Source organism: Bubalus kerabau, chromosome 14, assembly GCF_029407905.1.
Source record: "Bubalus kerabau isolate K-KA32 ecotype Philippines breed swamp buffalo chromosome 14, PCC_UOA_SB_1v2, whole genome shotgun sequence".
NCBI classification, from domain to species: domain Eukaryota; kingdom Metazoa; phylum Chordata; class Mammalia; order Artiodactyla; family Bovidae; genus Bubalus; species Bubalus kerabau.
The window spans coordinates 55,851,098-55,864,621 of record NC_073637.1 but is presented as its reverse complement, the minus strand read 5'-3'; the positions used below and the strand labels follow the sequence as shown (position 1 = coordinate 55,864,621).

General features: G+C 36.6%; 1 long non-coding RNA gene across 1 annotated transcript in view; it reads right to left on the bottom strand.

Annotated features, from left to right (window-relative positions):
- LOC129627277 (uncharacterized) overlaps window positions 1-11,184 on the bottom strand; it is a 127,506-nt gene extending 116,322 nt beyond the window's left edge. Inside the window, exon 1 of the long non-coding RNA XR_008702517.1 lies at window positions 11,104-11,184. This is a non-coding gene — a long non-coding RNA (uncharacterized LOC129627277). The remainder of the gene's footprint in view (window positions 1-11,103) is intronic.
- Window positions 11,185-13,524: the final 2,340 nt, after the last annotated feature.

Genomic DNA, 13,524 nt, shown 5'->3' with positions numbered 1-13,524 from the left:
TGTTGAAACATATTAAGCATAGTTACATTGTTAAGGTTTCTCAACTTCAGTTGTTAGAATACTATGTAACTATTCACTTTTACTTATTTCTTTTGTTTTCTCATATCTTAGAAAGCTTGGTTATTTTAAACTGAGGTCTGGGCTGTGCTTGGTCACTCAGTCCTGTCTGACTCTCTGTGACCCCATGGACTATATAGCCCACCAGGATCTTCTGTCCATGGGAATTCTAATGCTATATATTCCAGGTCTTGGATAATAGGTACATACAGAAAACATTTACCTTTCCAGGAGTCTAAGGGAAGTACCAGTACCAGATCATCTTAAGTTACTGTGTAGATTGAGATAGTTCCTATAGAGGTGATTTCCTATCTCTATTTCATTTAACTTTAAGGCTATAGTCTTTAGGATCCTGTTGAAAAATACGTAGGTTCAACATACCCGGGGGACTCCAATTTTATTTTACTCACCCCTAAAGAGTCTAAATATCTTCCAATATTAACACCCACCACTTTTATAATTGTCAGGCCCCCAGAAGTCACAGATGCGGTATAGTCAAGACCCTGGGTAGGCAGCCCAGAAACAAGGGGATAATCGCAACTGCAGAAGTTCCCCCTAAAAGAGAGAGTGATCCAAACCTTACATCAGTCTTCCCAGACCCGGGGTTATGCACCAGGAATACAAGCCCCCAGATATCTGGCTTTGAAGGCCAGTGGAACTTGCATTCTCATTCCTACTGTAGGAAACAGAAAAAGGCTGTAGGAAACAGACTGCTCTTAAAGAGCACATGTGAAAACCTCACATGCACCAAGACCCAGCACAGGAGCATTAGTCTGAAAGGAACCTGGGTCAGGCACACTTACTGATCTTAGAGAGCCTCCTGGGGACACAGACAATAGCCATTTTGGGGATCACATTCTACATCAAGGACACTGGGGCTGGGAAGTGCCATTTTAGAGTTCTCCCTTTAGCTTATCAGGGATGAATTGCACCACTGCCAACCAGTGGGCTGGTACTGGCTTTGGGACTCTTAGAGGCCTGAAAACTAGCCACCTTAGGACATGGTCTTTTCCACCAGTGGACCAGCACCAGTCCTGGGACCCCATCTTAGGCTCTAGCCCCATCCACCAGTGGGGCATCAAAGCTCTAGCAGTCTCTGAGACCAGGAGGCAGTCAACACAGGACCCAACTGCACCCATCACTGCCAGTGGCCTAAGCATTAGACATAGCCTAGAAGCCAAGCAGTAGGGATCTACCCCATGCACCAGCATGCCCACAGTAGTCAGTCCCACCATAAAAAAGTGCCCTAAGAGCTCAGAGAGGAGGCACTCCTAGAGTATTAACTCTGATGAACAGAGGGAGTATTTTGCTAGGCCCCAACCCACTCCAGTGTTCTTGCCTAGAGAATCCCAGGGACGGGGGAGCCTGGTGGGCTGCTGTCTATGGGGTTACACAGAGTCAGACACGACTGAAGTGACGTAGCAGCAGCAACAGGACATCTTCCACATAAGGCCATTTCTCCAAGATCAGAAAGTGTAACCAATGTAGAATGAGGCAAAATGAGGTAACAGGGAAATATTTTCAAGCAAAGGAAATAAGATAAAACCCCAGAAGCACTAAATTGAGATAAGCAATCTTCCTGATAAAAATTCAAGTTAGTGATCAAAAAATTCTCAGCAGACTCAGGAGAAGAATAGATGACTACATTGAGATGTTTAACAAAAAGTTAGAAAATATGAAAATGCACAAAACAGAGCTGAAGAATATAGTAATGAAATTTAAAATGCACTAGAAGAAATCAACAGTAGATTAGAGAATAAAGAACAATGAATCATTAAAGTGGAAGACAGAGTCCTAGAAATTATCCCAGATGAACAGATAAAAGGAAAAAAAAAAGATTAAAAAAATGAGGACATTTTAAGAGAACTATGAGACAACATCATGCACATTAACACTCACATTATAGGGGTCCCAAAAAGAGAAGATAGAGGAAAGGGCATAAAATACATTTGACGAAATATTAGCTGAAGATATCCCTAACCTGTGAAAGGAAACAGACATGCAGCTCCAGAAATCACAGTCTCAGACAAGGTTGATCCAAAGAGATTCACAAGACCCAATGCAATTAAAATAGCAAAATTAAGGATAAAGAAAGAATATTTAAAACAACAATGGGAAAACAACCAGATAGTTACAAAGGAACTCCCAGATGATTATCAGCTGACTTTTCAGAAGAAATTTTGTAGGCCACAAGGAAGTGCAAAAATAATACTGCCTACTCATTTTTAATTCTTAACTCGTGTACTGTACCCTCCAGGAAATCTTTACTTTCATCCATAACCATGACTACAACTCCCATCTGTACAAAGTGTCATCTCTATACCTGATTAGTATTAGACATTTATTTCTATCATGGAAGTAATAATTTTTATCTATAAAATTCTGTTCTTTCTGTCTCTTCTATTTAAGAATAGAAAATCTATATTAGTCTTAAGAACATTTATTGTTGAATGACCAATGGATAGATTGGTGGCAAAATACTGAATTAACAAAATTATGGAATCTGAGAGAGAATATGTTTTCAGAAACGAAGGCAGTTAAGAGAACAATAGCGTAAATGTGACTAAGAAATCTGTGCAATTGATTAATAAGTCTATACTTTGGACTGAAGATATCAATGATGAGGAACACAAATCACCTTACTGGATAAGTAAATAAAAGCCAGTAATTGAGTCTACAGGAATAGACTGCTTTTTGAGAAACCTAGTTGTATATCTAAATTCACTCAACCAGAATGGATGCACAAGATAATTGATAGCAACCTAGATGTTCATCAGCAGATGAATGGATAAGAAAGCTGTGGTACATATACACAATGGAGTATTACTCAGCCATTAAAAAGAATACATTTGAATCAGTTCTAATGAGGTGGATGAAACTGGAGCCTATTATACAGAGTGAAGTAAGCCAGAAAGAAAAACACCAATACAGTATACTAATGCATATATATGGAATTTAGAAAGATGGTAACAATAACCCTGTGTACGAGACAGCAAAAGAGACACTGATGTATAGAACAGTCTTATGGACTCTGTGGGAGAGGGAGAGGGTGGGAAGATTTGGGAGAATGGCATTGAAACATGCAAAATATCATGTATGAAACGAGTTGCCAGTCCAGGTTCGATGCACGATACTGGATGCTTGGGGCTGGTGCACTGGGACGACCCAGAGGGATGGTATGGGGAGGGAGGAGGGAGGAGGGTTCAGGATGGGGAACACATGTATACCTGTGGTGGATTCATTTTGATATTTGGCAAAACTAATACAATTATGTAAAGTTTAAAAATAAAATAAAATTTAAAAAAAATTAAAAAAAAGATAATTGATATTCAAAAGTCTTTGTGAAGAGAAAATAAGAATATGATAGATGAAGACACTGAAGAAAGGTATTGCTTATGTTATTATTGTGTCTAATTTTAACACAAATAGAATAAACATAAGTAATTTTGATGAATTCTTCAAATGATTACAATTAAGATTATGGCCATTTTTCCTTTCAATAGAGAAGGCAATGTCTTGGATTTGTAATAACAGAGCAAGAAAAATGTATGTCAATAAAGCAAAGTTAAATCTATTGTAATTATAGATGACATCAAGGGGGAAAATGTTATTCCTAAACACTGTGAGTTTATTGTGGATTTTACATAAGAGTGGTTGTATATTAGTCAAAAAATTGTTTTCTCTATTTGCTAATTTATATAGGCAGCTACTGAAATAGGCAGCTATTGAAAACCTCAACTGAGCAAAACAACAAAACATAGTTAGAAAATTATGTTTCTATGGGTATATTCAAGGAATTTTTATAGGTGCTCCTCTTCCACTTGGCTTGATTTTCACTTTCTATTGCTTTATCATTGTATTAGAGAGTTGCACATTTTTAGGCTGCAAATGACGTGTTGTTATCTTTCCAGAATTTCCTATGCAGTAGGAGAGAAGAATGATAACATTTTGTACTTGAAAAACACTTTAGAAGAAAAAATAGTTTATTCAGTCCATTTGATTTTTAATGTATTGTAAGAAAAAACTGTTTGGCATTATGTAAATAGTGAGCACAGTAATTTGATTAAAGCATGTACTATTCTATTGGCTTTACTTTTATTGTTTAGAATGTGAATTCTCTTGAATTAGTTTAGCTGTATTTATATAAAACTATATCATTTTTCTTCTTCACAAGAGCACATTTTTCTCTTATTATTTACTTTGTATAATATTTAATTGTTTAAATAACTTATTCACTTTTCTGAACTTTTCAATAACTAGCACAATCCTGAACCTATTTGCAAAGTTAAAAATGTACACTCAAATGAAGTGACGGTCATGAACAGTAAAAAATCCTTAAAACTATAATCTTGTTTATGTAAATCAGAACAATATTATTTGTTTTAAATTTTTTTCACAGTGAATTTACATTTTTAATATTAGTTTTTAAGTGTGTTTAAATTATTTCTGAGAAAATTCTTTATATCTCTGCCCTAAACTTGTAAATTTACTTGAAATATGTTTTGCTTGCATCTGATTCTCCAAAAAATTCATTGTCTCACCTGTCACAAACACACGCACATATACATGCACGTTCCTTTTTCGAATAGAACCCACTGTCGAACCAAAAACGTGTCCTGTTTCTTTTCACAATCCACATCTTAGGATTTTACACATAATGCTACTCTTCTCACTGAGCTATTATTCTATTCTAAACTGATTATTCATACATGGATTCACCTGTCATATGGCTGTGCATTGAGAATTCACTATGAAAAAGTATGTGTGACATGCTTTTATAGTCCAACATATATTTAAGGGGACATACTTTCTACATTAATTCAAAGTATATGTTTGAAGATTATTTTAGTTAACTTGTCAATAAAATAAATAAGTTTTATGCCTGGAAACTGAAGTTCAGGTCAACTCCACAGATTGGCACTACCTCGAGTTTACTGTCACACATGATGTTAGGAGGATGACACATTCTGAGCATGATGTAAAATTCTTGTTTGGAGGCCTCCCTGACTTTTCCCTTTCTGTTTCCTCCTTTGGCTGATTTTAATGTATGTTCTTTCCTTATAATCAGTGTAACTATTTTCAGTAATTTCTGTTTCTGGCAAATTAAAAACAAAAACATGAGGGTTCTTGGGGCAAAAAAAAAAAAAAAGAACAAACAAACCTGCAGTTGATATCAGAATCCTTTTCTTTCATTTATGTCTACTCATTCTTTAACTTTGCCAAAAAGTTCTATTACATGTCATAGTACTGTAGGAAAATATTGGTAACTTTATTTAACAACTTCTCAAAAATTTTACTAATTCATATTCATGATAATCCATCATATAATTTAAATTTACTGCTCATTGGTTGTAGCTTTTACCTTTGTTCCCAGTTTAAACGTCAGAATTATCAGGCAGACTTGACAATTTGGAGGACTTGCCTCTAACCTGACAGTTTGGCTAACCCCAGGTACCTTCCTAGACACATTCTAGGGTCATAAATACAGATGCCTTCCAACATTCCCCTGGAGAATTTTTCTTTCTTTTTTTTTTTTTTTTTTTTTGCATTTCAAGTAACTAATAAACTTTCTCTCTAAAGGGCAGGACAGACAGGAGCCCTATAAAAGACCAGTCTCCTAAGTTTAGTATTCCTGGCTCCTGCTTCAGTCACTACATGTGCAGTTAAATATCTGCTCCTCCTCCTGAACACCCAAATAACACTACTGATCGGGCTGCTCCTTTATTCTGTGAGTAATAAACACTTTTCTGACTGAAGAGTCTTATTTTCTTTCTTACTATATGTATGTGAAACTGTGGCAGGCTAACTTGTTAACTTGCAAGTAAGGAAGATTTGCCCTGGAGAAGGAAATGGCAACCTACTCCAGCATTTTTGCCGGAAGAATCCCATGCACAGAAGAGCCTGGCGGCCTACTGTCCTTGGCGTCACAAGAGTCGGACACAACTGAGTGACTGAGCACAAGGTAGATTTCCAGACACTTTACACCTTCAGATTTAAGTATTGTGTAAAGTTCCCAAATATGAAATATATCTAATATTCCTTTTTAAAAATAGGAATACTAACAAAAATGAAGCTTTAAAGAAAATAATCAGTTTGAAGAATTCTACATACAAAATTTATAAAGGCATTCATTATAATACCTTGCTTTGTTTTCAAGGATTCCAAAATTGGCCACAGCTTAATTTTCTAGTTTTATTTTCTACCTTTATTCAACTTAAACAATAAACTCTAAATTAAAAGAAATGCAAAGTCTCGTAAATATACTTTAAAATGTCTATATTGTTTGATCTTTTATCAATCTGTCTTATTGAAAATCCTGAACTTCTTTGTTCTCCAATTTAAATATCACCTATCCTTAAAAGTACAACTTAATAAAGTACCGACTTGTCCTGTCAGAAATGTTTTGTAAACAGTGTGAGTCACTTGAGTCAAAGTCCACTGATATCAAATTCTGCTTCTACTACTTATTAAATATCTAGACCACTATTTATTCTTCTTTGAAAATGATGATCAGAGTACACTTAGAAGTCTTTTAATAGGAGAGGAAAATCAAAGGCATTAATCTATATGGAGTGCTCAGCACAGTCCATGGTTAACAGTAATAATCATAAGAGCTAACTCTGACAAAGAGTGTGTGTCCCAGAACTATTCAGAATACTTTACATGTATTGAATACTAGCTCATTTGATGTTAATTTTACAGAAGTCATCCTCATTTTAATTTTCACAGCTGGATACCACAGTTCCTTCTAAACTTATACAACACTCATTTTCTGAAATGTAGATGCGGCTATACTTGCACTGAGAAGGCAATGGCACCCCACTCCAGTACTCTTGCCTGGAGAATCCCATAGACGGAGGAGCCTGGTAGGCTGCAGTCCTTGGGGTCACTAAGAGTCGACCACGACTGAGCAACTTCACTTTCACTTTTCACTTTCATGCATTGAAGAAGGAAATGGCAACCCACTCCAGTGTTCTTGCCTGGAGAATCCCAGGGACGGGGGAGCCTGGTGGGCTGCTGTCTCTGGGGTCGCACAGAGTCGGACACGACTGAAGCAACTTAGCAGCAGCAGCAGCATACTTGTATACCACTAAGTTTTATCTTATATAGATTATTTCTATAAAGATATATGTGTTCCTTTAAGGGTAAGGTGCTAATATCATACCTTTTACTCCACTGGACTCCTTACAGTGATGCACATGTAGCAAAGAGCAATCTATATTAAGTTAAATTTTACCTTATTGATTGCCCTTAAGCTAAACAAATGAATGACATCATCATACTAATGACCTAGCACCAGACTAAAAGGCTTTGTTGTTGCTGTTCAAACCCATTTGTGTCCGACCCTAGACTAATAGGCTTTGCTGTTGATGTGCAATCCCTCAGTTGTATCTGACTCTTTGAGATCCTATGGACTATAGCATGCTAGGCTTTCCTGTCTTTCACCATCTCCCAGAGCTTGCTCAGACTCATATCCATTGAGTTGGTGATGTCATCCAACCATCTCATACTTTGTCACCCCTTCACCTCCTGCCTTCAATCTTTTGCAGAATCAGGGTCTTTTCCAATGAGTCAGCTCTTTGCATCAGGCAACCAAATTACTGGAGCTTCAGCTTCAGCATCAGTCCTTCCAATGAATATTCAGAGTTGATTTCCTGTAGGATTCACAGGTTTGATCTTGCTGTCCAAGGGAACCCAAGGGTCTTCTCCACCACCACAGTTTGAGACCATCAGTTCTTTAGCGCTCAGCCTTTTTTATTTTCCAGCACTCACATCCTTACATGACTACTGGAAAAACCATAGCTTTCACTAGATGGATCTCTGTCAACAATGTCTCTGCTTTCAATACACTGTCTAGGTCTGTCATAGCTTTTCTTCCAAGGAGTAAGTGTCTTTTAATTTCATGGTTGAAGTCACCATCCACAGTGATTTTGGAGCTCAAGAAAATAAAGTCTGTACTGTTTCCATTGTATCCCCATCTATTTGTCATGAAGTGATGGGACAGGATGCCATGATCTTAATTTTTTAAATATTTACCTTTTGCCAGCTTTTTCACTCTCCTCTGTCACCTTCATCAAGAGACTCTTTAGTTCCTCTCCACTTTTTGCCATAAGATTGATATCATCTGCATATCTGAAGTTATTGACATTTCTCCCGTCAATCTTGATTCCAGCTTGTGCCTCATCCAGCCCAACCTTTCACATGGTGTACTCTGCATATAACTTAAACAAGCAGGGTGACAATATACAGCCTTGATATACTCCTTTCCTAATTTTGAATCAATCCGTAGTTCCATGTGCGATTCTAACTGTTGTTTCTTGACTGCATTCAGGTTTCTCAGGAGGCAGGTAAAGTGGTCTAGTATTCCCATCTCTTGAAGAATTTTCCACAGTTTGTTGTGATCTACACATTCAAAGGCTTTAGTGTAGTCAATGAAGCAGGAAAGTGAAAGTCGCTTAGTCTTTGACCCCATGGGAAATACAGTCCATGGAATTCTCCAGGCCAGAATACTGGAGTAGGTAATCTTTCCCTTCTGCAGGGGATCTTCTCAAACCAGGGACTGAACCCAAGTCTCCAACATTGCAGGAGGATTCTTCACTGGCTGAGCCATAAGGGAAGCCCAAGAATTCTGGAGTGGGTAGCTTATCCCTTCTCTAGTGGATCTTCTGGACCTAGGAATCAAACCACAGTCTCCTGAATTGCAGGTGGATTCTTTATCAACTGAGATATCAGGGAAGCCCCAATGAAGCAGAATTAGATATTTTTCTAGAGTTCTGTAGTTTTTTCTATGATCCAATGAATGTTGGCAATTTGATCTCTGGTTCCTCTGCCTTTTCTAAATCCAGCTTGTACATCTGGAAGTTCTTGGTTCACATACTGTTAAAGCCTAGTTTGAAGGATTTTGAGCATTACTTCACTAGCATGTGAAATAGGTGCAATTGTGCAGTAGTTTGAACATTCTTTGCCATTGCCTTTCTTTGGAATTTGAATTAAAACTGACCTTTTCCAGTCCTGTGGGCACTGCTGAGTTTTCCAAATTTGTTGGCATACTGAGTGCAGCATTTTAATAGCATCATCTTTTAGGATTTGATATAGCTCAACTGGAATTCCATCACCTCCATTAGCTTTGTTTGTAAGTGTTGCTTCCTAAGGCCCATTTGACTTTACACTGCAGGATGTCTGGCTCTAGATGAGTCATCACACCATCATGGTTATCCAGGTCATTAAGATCTTTTTTGGGTAGTTCTTTTGTGTATTCTTGTCACCTCTTCTTAATATCTTCTGCTTTGTTAAGTCCATACTGTTTCTGTCCTTTATTGGGCCCATCTTTGCATGAAATGTTCTCTCGGTATCTCTGATCTTCTTTAAGAGATCTCTAGTCTCTCCCATTTTATTGTTCTCCTCTATTTATTTGTATTTTTCACTTTAAAAGGCTTTATTGTCTCTCCTTGCTGATCTCTGGAACTCTTCACTCAGATGGGTATAACTTTCCTTTTCTCCTTTGGCTTTGTCTTCTCTTCTTTTCTTAGCTAATTGACAGCCATTTTGCAATTTTGCATTTCTTTTTCTTGGGAACGGTTTTGATCACCTCCTCCTGTAATTAGCCCTAGACAGATAGGCTAATTATCCTAATGAGACAGTTTAGTTATCTCACAAAGAATGCTCTATAGAAAAATTTTAGTAGAGTTTCCCTGGTGGCCCAGTAATTAATACTTCACACTCTCAAGGTGGGGGCATGAGTTTCACCCCTTATCAAGGAAGTTTTTCATGCCAAGAAGGGCAGCATGGACCAAAAAAAAAAAAAAAAAAGAGAGAGAGAGAGAAACATTTTAGTGCTTGCCACACTTTTAGGTTCTTCTATTGGAATCTTCTCTGCCCTTTGAAATGTTATCTGTGATTTCTCTTCTATCTCTTCTATGTGATGTTAATTTTGGTTCCAGTTGATTTGTGTAGGAATAAACATCTTTCTAAGAAATACAGCCTATACTACGCAAATGTACTGTGGGGTAGATTGGCACACACGCACACAAAATTAATAGACTCCCTCCTCTTTTACTAGCCATATCTAATTATTCACAAAATACAGTTAATTTAGTATTTTTCTTTTCCCCTTCTGCAGTCCAAATCTAAGATACTTCTATTTATTAAGTAAGTAATTGCCAAATCCAGCCCACAGGGCTCTAGCTTTAGCAACACCTTACATAAGGCATGTTGACTATTATAAGTAATTTGTATTTATTCTAAATTCCATAGCTTTTTTATTCTTAAGAATATGTGTTTGTGTATTATGTGCAGGTGATACCTGCTCCAAATATAATTTAAAATCACCCCTTAAGGCAATTGACATCTTCTCAATTAGATTTAAAAAAAACAAAACAAAACCCCAAAACTGTAAACATGATTCCAAGCCTGGCCTCCAAAAAGCTTTCTACCCATTCTAGTTCATGACTCCACATATAAACCCACTTGTTTAATACTTTACTAGTCTCCTAGTCAGAAGACTATTTTATTATTATTCATTTTTTCCATGAATTGTTCAGTGAGTATTTTCTCTTTCCCAAGTCCTCTAATGGAAACAGGAAATCCCTTAGTGAACAGGATGCAAATGATCTTAACCTCCATGAAGTTTAAAGTCTATGAAATATGATATGTACTAATTACATATGCATATATATATATACACACATAATTTCAAAATATAATAGAGCTTGAAATTTTGATAAATGTCAAAAAGTGACAAATGTACATTTCACTAACTCGATTAAATTCTGCAATTGTGTTTCCAGTGCTCTCAGATCATATAGTCCCAAATCCTGTTGCTTTCTACTTTGCAGGCCTTATATTTTACTACTACTTCTTTTACATTATATGTTTTAATCATATAAAAATTTTTCTCTTGATGAATAGGTTATGACTACATTCCTACTTCCACAACCCCCAAATATTCACACACACAAAAAAAACACAAACATAAAACACAAACATATATACAGAAACTTTGTACCTGAAGTCTATTAACCCTTTAGGCCTCTACTTAAATGTTACCTTTTGTAGTCTTTCTTGGATCTCCAGAGTAGGTTAAACCCTCCATTTTAAACTGGTCTTCAACTTTGCACTTCTTCATAGCACTGAAAAGAACAGTAAACAATAGAACATTTATGAATTGTGTTTTAAGGAATATTTGAAACTACACTGCATGCTTGGTGGATAAACTGCAATTAGAGCTTCTAGGATAGTCTCTGGCAATGGCTAGTTTTAAATGAACAAAATAATATATAATAACATTGCCTAAGAGGAATGCTGATAAATCATTGTTCCCCAAAAGTTCTCTCTACCAGAAATTCACTAATGATATATGGACATGGTCAGGTAGTTAGTACCAGAAATAGAACTCAAAAGCAGATTTTGAAATAGGCAGAATGCATGAAGCAATAAATAACAGAAGTATTAAAGGGTAGAGGAAGAATTTGAGTAAGTGTAAAGAGTTTGAGTAAGCCTAAATTAAAAAAAAAAATATGCAGAGGGCAAATGATCTGTTTCTTGATACTAATTTTATGAGGTTTCATAGAGATGCATGCTTATAAACTGTGAATTTATCTATAGCTGTATATTTAATGAAAATGTATTAATGGATGAGTTAAAAAAATAGCTGACTTTTTGACAGGATTAATACAGACAGTCATATTTGTTTTGCTGTAAAGGAGTAAGAACAAACAACCACTGATAAGGAAGAAGGGTAGTTTGTTTGCTACTGCTTCCTTGATCCTAAAATATCTCCTGATCCTAAGCTATGCCTTATTCTGAGAATCTAGCCTCATGGCTCATCCTGGACTACCATGAGATTCTTGCTTTAATCATGTTCATGCATCATATTCTGATCTCCCATTTGTATAAATCAATTTGTTCTGGAATACAGACACATGAAAATAAATAATAACCTTATAACAAATGACTCTTTCCTTATAATTTGGGGGTGTGAATGTCATCTTGCTATAAGCAAGCTCTTCTATCACACACTATCACTATACATATTTACTAACTATACAAAAATCATGAGTAATATATGTGGACAGCTGACCATATCAAATCTCTTATTTCTAATGCAAAATGTTATTTGCAGAAAATAAATTAATCACTTTGTTTAAAAGAGGTTATAGGTAGAGAAGTTTTTCAAAGTTCCCTTTCAGTTCAGTTCAGTTCAGTCACTCAGTCGTGTCTGACTCTTTGCCACCCCATGAATTGCAGCACACCAGGCCTCCCTGTCCATCACCAACTCCAGGAGTTCACTCAAACTCATGTCCATCGAGTCGGTGATGCCATCCAGCCATCTCATCCTCTGTCGTCCCCTTTTCCTCCTGCCCCTAGTCCCTCCCAGCATCAGAGTCTTTTCCAATGAGTCAACTCTTAGCATGAGGTGGCCAAAGTACTGGAGTTTTAGCTTCAGCATCATTCCTTCCAAAGAGCACTCAGGGCTGATCTCCTTTAGAATGGATTGGTTGGATCTCCTTGCAGTCCATGGGACTCTCAAGAGTCTTCTCCAACACCACAGTTCAAAAGCATCAATTCTTCAGTGCTCAACTTTCTTCACAGTCCAACTCTCACATCCATACATGAGCACTGGAAAAACCGTAGCCTTGACTAGACGGACTTTTGTTGGCAAAGTAATGTCTCTGCTTGTGAATATGCTATCTAGGTTGGTCAGAACTTTTCTTCCAAGGAATAAGCGTCTTTTTAATTTCATGGCTGCAATCACCATCTGCAGTGATTTTGGAGCCCAAAAAGATAAAGTCTGACACTCTTTCCACTGTTTCCCCATCTATTTGCCATGAAGTGATGGGATCAGATGCCATGATCTTCATTTTCTGAATGTTGAGCTTAAGCCAACTTTTTCATTCTCCTCTTTCACTTTCATCAAGAGTCTTTTTAGTTCCTCTTCACTTTCTGCCATAAGGGTGGTCTCATGTGCATATCTGAGGTTATTGATATTTCTCCTGGCAATCTTGATTCCAGCTTGTGCTTCTTCCAGCCCAGTGTTTCTCATGATGTACTCTGCATAGAAGTTAAATAAGCAGGGAAGTTCCCTTTAGTTGACTTCTATTACATTTTTATTTATTTATTTATTTTTTGAACTTGGTACTGAAAATCCTTTTTGCGTTTTGATGAGAAGTTAGTAAAATTTAATGGGAAAGAAAAATACAAGTCTTAAGTAATGTTTATTTTAGGCAAATGTAAGTGTTGGTAATAGTTTTAAAATTCATTTTCTTAGAATGATAGTAAACATCTTTAGCACTTGCTAGTTGAACAATAAGGAGAAGCTCTGCTTCAAATTTTCCTGTCATGGAAATCTTGAAATTGAACAATTTGCTTTACACTATATGACATCTTTTACTTCATGATTTTATATGCTTTAAGCAAGTAAACCTTTGAATTATAAAAATAGATATTTCCTAAATGTCTTTGTCTCAA